General features: G+C 39.4%; 1 pseudogene; it reads right to left on the bottom strand.

Annotated features, from left to right (window-relative positions):
• Positions 1-2847: 2847 nt before the first annotated feature.
• Positions 2848-5227, bottom strand: LOC103288143 (hyaluronan mediated motility receptor-like; annotated as a pseudogene).
• Between the last annotated feature and the right edge of the window lie 963 nt (positions 5228-6190).

Raw genomic sequence — 6190 nt, 5'->3', positions numbered from 1 at the left:
TCACTGGATTTCAATCCTGGAAAATCACTTTTAATTAGATCACTCTCTGCATAAGAATGTTTAATGACTACCAATCAGAAAAATTAACACTTCCAACAATTGTAACAAAATTGTGAAATATTATTTTTTATTAGATAGACTAAGACATCATATAAAACTACTGAACTCACATTGGTACTGAGACTATATTTCATAATTTCTTAATATCAATCCTTAGCTCCTTAACTTCAATCCATCAATAATGTTTTTTAAATTTATCTTTACTGTTGGAAGTATTACAGATGACCCCCTTTTTTCTTCCATTGACCCACTTGTCCCTATCCCCCCAACCCCCCCTAGGCCTTCATCACACTATTTTCTGTGTCTATGTATTATACATATATGTATATAAGTTCTTTGGTTAGTCTCTTCCTGCCTCCCCTCCCCAATCAATTAATAATGTTTTATTTTTGCAAATTCTTATTAGTCATATTACTTTATATAAAATATGACTTTTGTTCAAATGTTACTTTAAAATCTAATTATAAAGACATATACATACATAAACATATAAAATTATGAGTGACTATAAGCAGCAAATTCTTAATTATATACTGTATATATAGAAGACAATTAACATGCCCATTGGGTAAAGCTTTCTAGAGCTGAAGAGACCTGAGTAGGTTTTAAATCACAGTTAGAAATTAAGTAAGCAAAGACATGAAAAAAAAGGGGGGGTTTATATACTTGTTGAAATAGAAGAATATGGGATGCCTTTGGGAAATAAAGAGTAAATCAATTTGGCAAGAGCAGAAGGTTTATAGAGAGATCCAGCCCACAACCTGAGCCTGCAACCAGGACATGTACCCTGACCAGAATCCAACCATGACCTCCTGGTTCATAGGTCCATGCTCAACCACTAAGCCATGCCAGCAGGGCTTATTTTATCTTTTTAAGATTCAATAAAATAATTTATTATGAAAAAAAAAACACATTCTGATTGTAATAGTCTCTGTTGGTCCTTCAATGGAGAAATATTATTTTAAAAAGTGGCTTAAAACACACTAACTGAGTAAATCAGAAATTTTAGATGGAGAATTACCATTCTCTAAATAGTATACTATCATTTGTAATTCTGGAGAAGATGGAAAGGTACAGATAATAAATACACCTTAAGTAGAAACATTAAGGTAATTTCATATAATACAAGTTGAATAATTGGGTTAATGACTTAATGTGGAATTTTTATTTCACATTACAGAAGTACTAATCAAATTCCCAGTAGTCACGACAATGCCAAGCAGTATAAGTAAAATTCTCTAGAGTTAGTTAAGGGCACTGTTTCTCGCGTTTTTTATTTATCTAATAATTAACTGCAGCGTTTGTTTAAAATGCATATTTTCAGGCCAAAACCCAGATTTAAATTTAGTTGGATTGGGATAGTCTAGAAATATGCAACTTATTGACCAGAAAATTATCTCTGATAAGAGATAAAGAAGTTACTATAGCATTAAGCATGCTCTTACTTCTTGCTTGAATGACATAAATGGATGATGGGTAAAACAGAGTGGACATTCTTAGGAGAATCAAAGTAGAGGCAAGAACAAGCCAAGGTCTTTTGTTAAGAGGTTCAGATTAGAAAAGCCTTCAAGAATCAAGCTAAAAACCTTGGATTAGAATCTTGAAACCATCTAAGGTTTAACAATAGAAGAATAATAATATAAGAGGGATTTTTAAAGGAATGCTGAATTATGGGCCAATTTGTAAAGCAGGAAAGCCAAAAAGAAGGTTTAGAATGAAGTGATGAAATGAGCACCAGGGAGGAGGTACTGACAATCCTATATAATCCTATATAATAAATAGGTAATATGCAAATTAACCATCACTCCAACACACAAGATGGCCGCCCCAGATGGTCAAAGATGGCTGCCCCCATGTGGACACAAGATGGCTGCTACAAGATGGCTGGCAGGGGAGGGCAGTTGTGGCAGATCAGGCCAGCAGGGGAGGGCAATTGGGAGGGAACAGGCCTGCAGGGGAGGGCAGTTAGGGGCGACCAGGCCTGCAGGGGAGGGCAGTTGGGGGCAACCAGGCCTATAGGGGAAGACAGTTGTGGGGAGACCGAGGCCTGCAGTGGAGGGCAGTTGGGGGGGACCAGGCCTGCAGGGAAGGGCAGTTAGGGGGGGACCAGGCCTGCAGGGGAGGGCAGTTGGGGGGGGCAGGCCTGTAGGGGAGGGCAGTTAGGGGGTGACTAGCCTGGCATGGGAGGGAAGTTAGGGGTGACTGGGTCAGCAGGGGAGGGCAGTTGGGGGGGACAGGCCTCCAGGGGAGGGCAGTTGGGGGTGACCAGCCCTCAGGGGAGGCCAGCTAGGGAGACCAGGCCAGCAGGGGAGGACAGTTAGGGGCAATCGGGCCAGCAGGGGAGCACTTAGGCATCAATCAGGCTAGCAGGGGAGCAGTTAGGGGGTGATCAGGCTCACAGGCAGAAGCAGTTAGGGGCAATCAGGCAAGCAGCCAGGCAAGCAGTTGGGAGCCAGCAGTTCTGGATTGTGAGAGGGATGTCCGACTGCCCATTTAGGCCCACCAGGATCGGGCCTAAATGGGCAGTTGGACATCCCTCAAGGGGTCCCAGATTGGAGAGGTTGCAGACTGGGCTGAGGGACAAACGCCCCCCCCCCCCAGTGCACAAATTTCATGCACTGGGCCTCTAGTGGAAAATAGAATGTCATAAGACATACTGGTAAAAATTTTGAACTTCCTTTCAGATACCTAAAAATAGGAAGTTAATATTAAATACATTTAAAAGTATTCATTACAACCATAACAATAATAAAAAGAATAATAATCTTCAAGTGGTTTTTCAGATGTTTACCCATATGATTCTTGAAACACCACAGGAGCACAACAGCATTTTGTATTGCCTTCTTTTAATGAGGTTTGAGAACAAAACTTTCTTTACTTTCATGAAGAAAAGCCTTTGAAAGTTCAAAGTGTTTGATACCCAGAACTTTATTCAATGCCTCCTGAAGTTGTCTTTTACTCTGCTTTTTTATAGCAAGCTTAGAGCGGGGTTTTGGCACCTCTAATTTGAGTTGGCTATTTTCTTCTTTCAATTTCACAACATGCTTGATTTTTTTTTTTTTATATTCTGATGACCCAATAATTCAGCATATGAATCTATTAGGTTATTTAGCCGTAACTGATTTGCACCATGTTTGTTCAACAAAGAATTTTTTTTTGCTTCAAATGCATCCAGGTGTAGCTGCAAAGGCTTTATTATATAGTTCTTCATAAAGGGGACACCCCTTATTCATTTCCTCAGTTAATTCTGCCATTGTCTTTTCTTCTCCAGCTTTTCCTGCTTCTTCCTCTTCCAGCTGCTTCTTAAAGTTTTCACCTTGCTGCTTGAGTTGGTTCTCCAAATCAAGTTATTTTTTTTTTTTTTTGGAGACAAGAAACTGTGATTTCTTGAATTCATGCTTCTTTAAGAGCTGATCTGGCCTGCAGATCTAGAAGCACCTTTGCATAGTTCTTGAGTTGAACTCTCAGTTTCCAATATCTGATGCTGAACATGCTCTGCACTTTTCTTGGCCTCGGTCACTTTTTCCCTAAGTGATAAGTTATCCAGCTTAAGATCTTTTCTCTCTCTAGCTGTTAATGCTTTATAGCTTTCAAATGGAGCAGTGACATTCCCAAGGTTTTGCACCTTACTGTTATACCTTTTCTGCACAGCAGGTGGCCTGAGTGTGAGTAGCATTACTTTTCTAGTGTTCAGGTTCTTTCAAGACCTTCGAATTTTCTTCTGGAAGTTTCAGTTCTTCAGCCCTAGGTTTTCTTTCTTCTCCCAATTGTTCGACACACTTTTCAGCTTGCCCCTCCTTTCGCTGTAGTTTATCTAGCTCCGTGGTTGGCCAACTGCGGCTCGCGAGCCACATGCGGCTCTTTGGCCCCTTGAGTGTGGTTCTTCCACAAAATACCACGGCCTGGGCGAGTCTACTTTGAAGAAGTGGCATTAGAAGAAGTTTAAGTTTAAAAAATTTGGCTCTCAAAAGAAATTTCAATCGTTGTGCTGTTGATATTTAGCTCTGTTGACTAATGAGTTTGCCGAGCATTGATTCTAGCTCATCCAGAGCTTATTTAGTTCTTTCTCAAAGAGATTCCTCTCTTTCATCATTTCCTCTTGAAAGAACATAGCTTCTGCTGAAGAACAGAAGATAATTTCTTCTCTTGTTTCAGAAGTGAATAAATTTGCAACTCTTTTTGTTGTAGCTTTTCGTGTTCTTGTTTTTCAAGAATAAACTTCTCTTTTGAGGTTTGCATTACAGAATGTAGATTTTCATCCAGTTCTCTGCCCCTGTTGATGAGCTCTTCTTTTTCTTTAAGGCGGCTGACCTTTTGCCATCAGATCTTTTACTTGCTTAGACAATGTAACAATGTTTTCCTCAAGAGACTGCTTAAGGCTTAAAACTTCATGATTCTTCTCTTTTAAATTTTCTTCTAACTGGGCAATGTCTAACCTGTATTTTTCTACTTTTATCTGAGGCACAACTTATTCCTTCAATGTATTCCAAGAGTCTATCTGTGTCAGATTTTTTTTGTCAATCTGTTATTTCTCTATGGAAACAAGTTTCCCCGCAAGCTGTGCTACTTCCCCTGAGACTTTCTGAGATTCTTCTGGGTGACCTGCAGTTTAACCTCCATGCCTTGTTTAGCCATCATACTTCTCATTTTAGTTTCTCTTTTTTTTTCTACGTTTCAGCAAGGCTTAGAATTCTTCTGGTTACCAGCTTGAGAAAACGTAGCCTTTAGTAGCCTGTCGGTCCTGGTGAAGTCAGTAAACTGCTTTTGCAGTATAGCATTACAGGCAGAGATGTCTTTTTCCCCACCGACCGCAACACAGCTCTGCTTCCATCTTCTCCAGCTCAGCTTCCAGATCCTGGAGGCTCTTGTCTTGAGCACCACGTGCCCGCACAAGGCCATGAATCTCCTTTTCCAATACCACCAAGACTTTATCATTCTTATGAGATTCCTCCTTTATTCCCAAAGTCAACTTCTCTTGCTGAAGCAGGCAAGGTGGTATCTTTGTCAACAGTAAGATTTGGTTAAGATTATTTTTTTGTTTTTTTAAAGCGTTGTGATTTCTGAAAGGATACAAATACTTCTGAAGTTCTCACACCATAAGCACCTGGAGATGTGCAGAACGAGAAGGGTCACTGAGTTATTTCAGGGGCATCTTGGGAAGGGACATGCTGACGACCAGCTCCACAAACCCAAGGGCACCAGCGTCCCTCCTCAACTTTCTCTCCAATGTCTTTAAAATAGAAAACAAAATACTTTGGAATATCAAAATGCATGTCTCTTGCTGTTTCATCATATATTCAATCAATGAGTACTTACTCCATGCCATGTACTCTGCTGAGTAATGAGAATACAATGCTGAGCAAAAACACACATAAAACAAAGCTTAAATTCCAACGCGAGAATCAAATAGCTACAAAACTATATTTATACCTGAAACTATGATGATGTCTGTGGGAAATGAAATGGTGTTCTATAAACACATATTAGGATTGCAGGGATGCTTTTGCTGAATAAGTGACTTTAAGCTGAAGTGGGAGTATGGGCTTGGGAAGAGGGCATTATAGGCAGAAGAAAGAACATGTGCAGTGGTCCTAAAATGCCAGGAACACATCTGGGAATTTCAAATACTTCTAGTGTAGCCGAGAGGAAGAGAGTTAGATAAGCCATCTATCTGGAGAGGGAGGCAAGAGCTAAGGTAAGTAAGCTGCTTAGCATTTTCATGGTATTGGTCTTGAAGAGAGAAATTGTGGTGTCTGGAATTTTTCTGTTTTTGTTTTTTTTTTTTAATATTACATACAATGTAAGAATAGCTTTATAACCGTCCGTATTTTCCAAATATTTTTGTTAACCTATTATTAAACAGCAAATGAATATCAAATTGACTGAATACCAAAGGCAATATGTACCAAAGAACCTAACGTTTTGCTCCTTCAAAAGTACTTCTAGTTGTGCCTCAGCTCACAAAGCGAACTGTGTAATTGAAGCTTAACAATGTTTTGAAGTATGTATTAGTTCAATTTCATTATTCCCCCTTCTCAAAATATGTTGTTTTCTTAAGCTGGTGCATTATTTGAATCACTTTTAGCATTTTACAATTACATTACCAAGTACTAAAAGCCCCCTATAGGAT

Source organism: Eptesicus fuscus, chromosome 7 (genome assembly GCF_027574615.1).
Source record: "Eptesicus fuscus isolate TK198812 chromosome 7, DD_ASM_mEF_20220401, whole genome shotgun sequence".
NCBI lineage: Eukaryota > Metazoa > Chordata > Mammalia > Chiroptera > Vespertilionidae > Eptesicus > Eptesicus fuscus.
The sequence above is the reverse complement of the archived record's forward strand: the minus strand, read 5'-3'. Positions and strand labels throughout refer to the sequence as shown.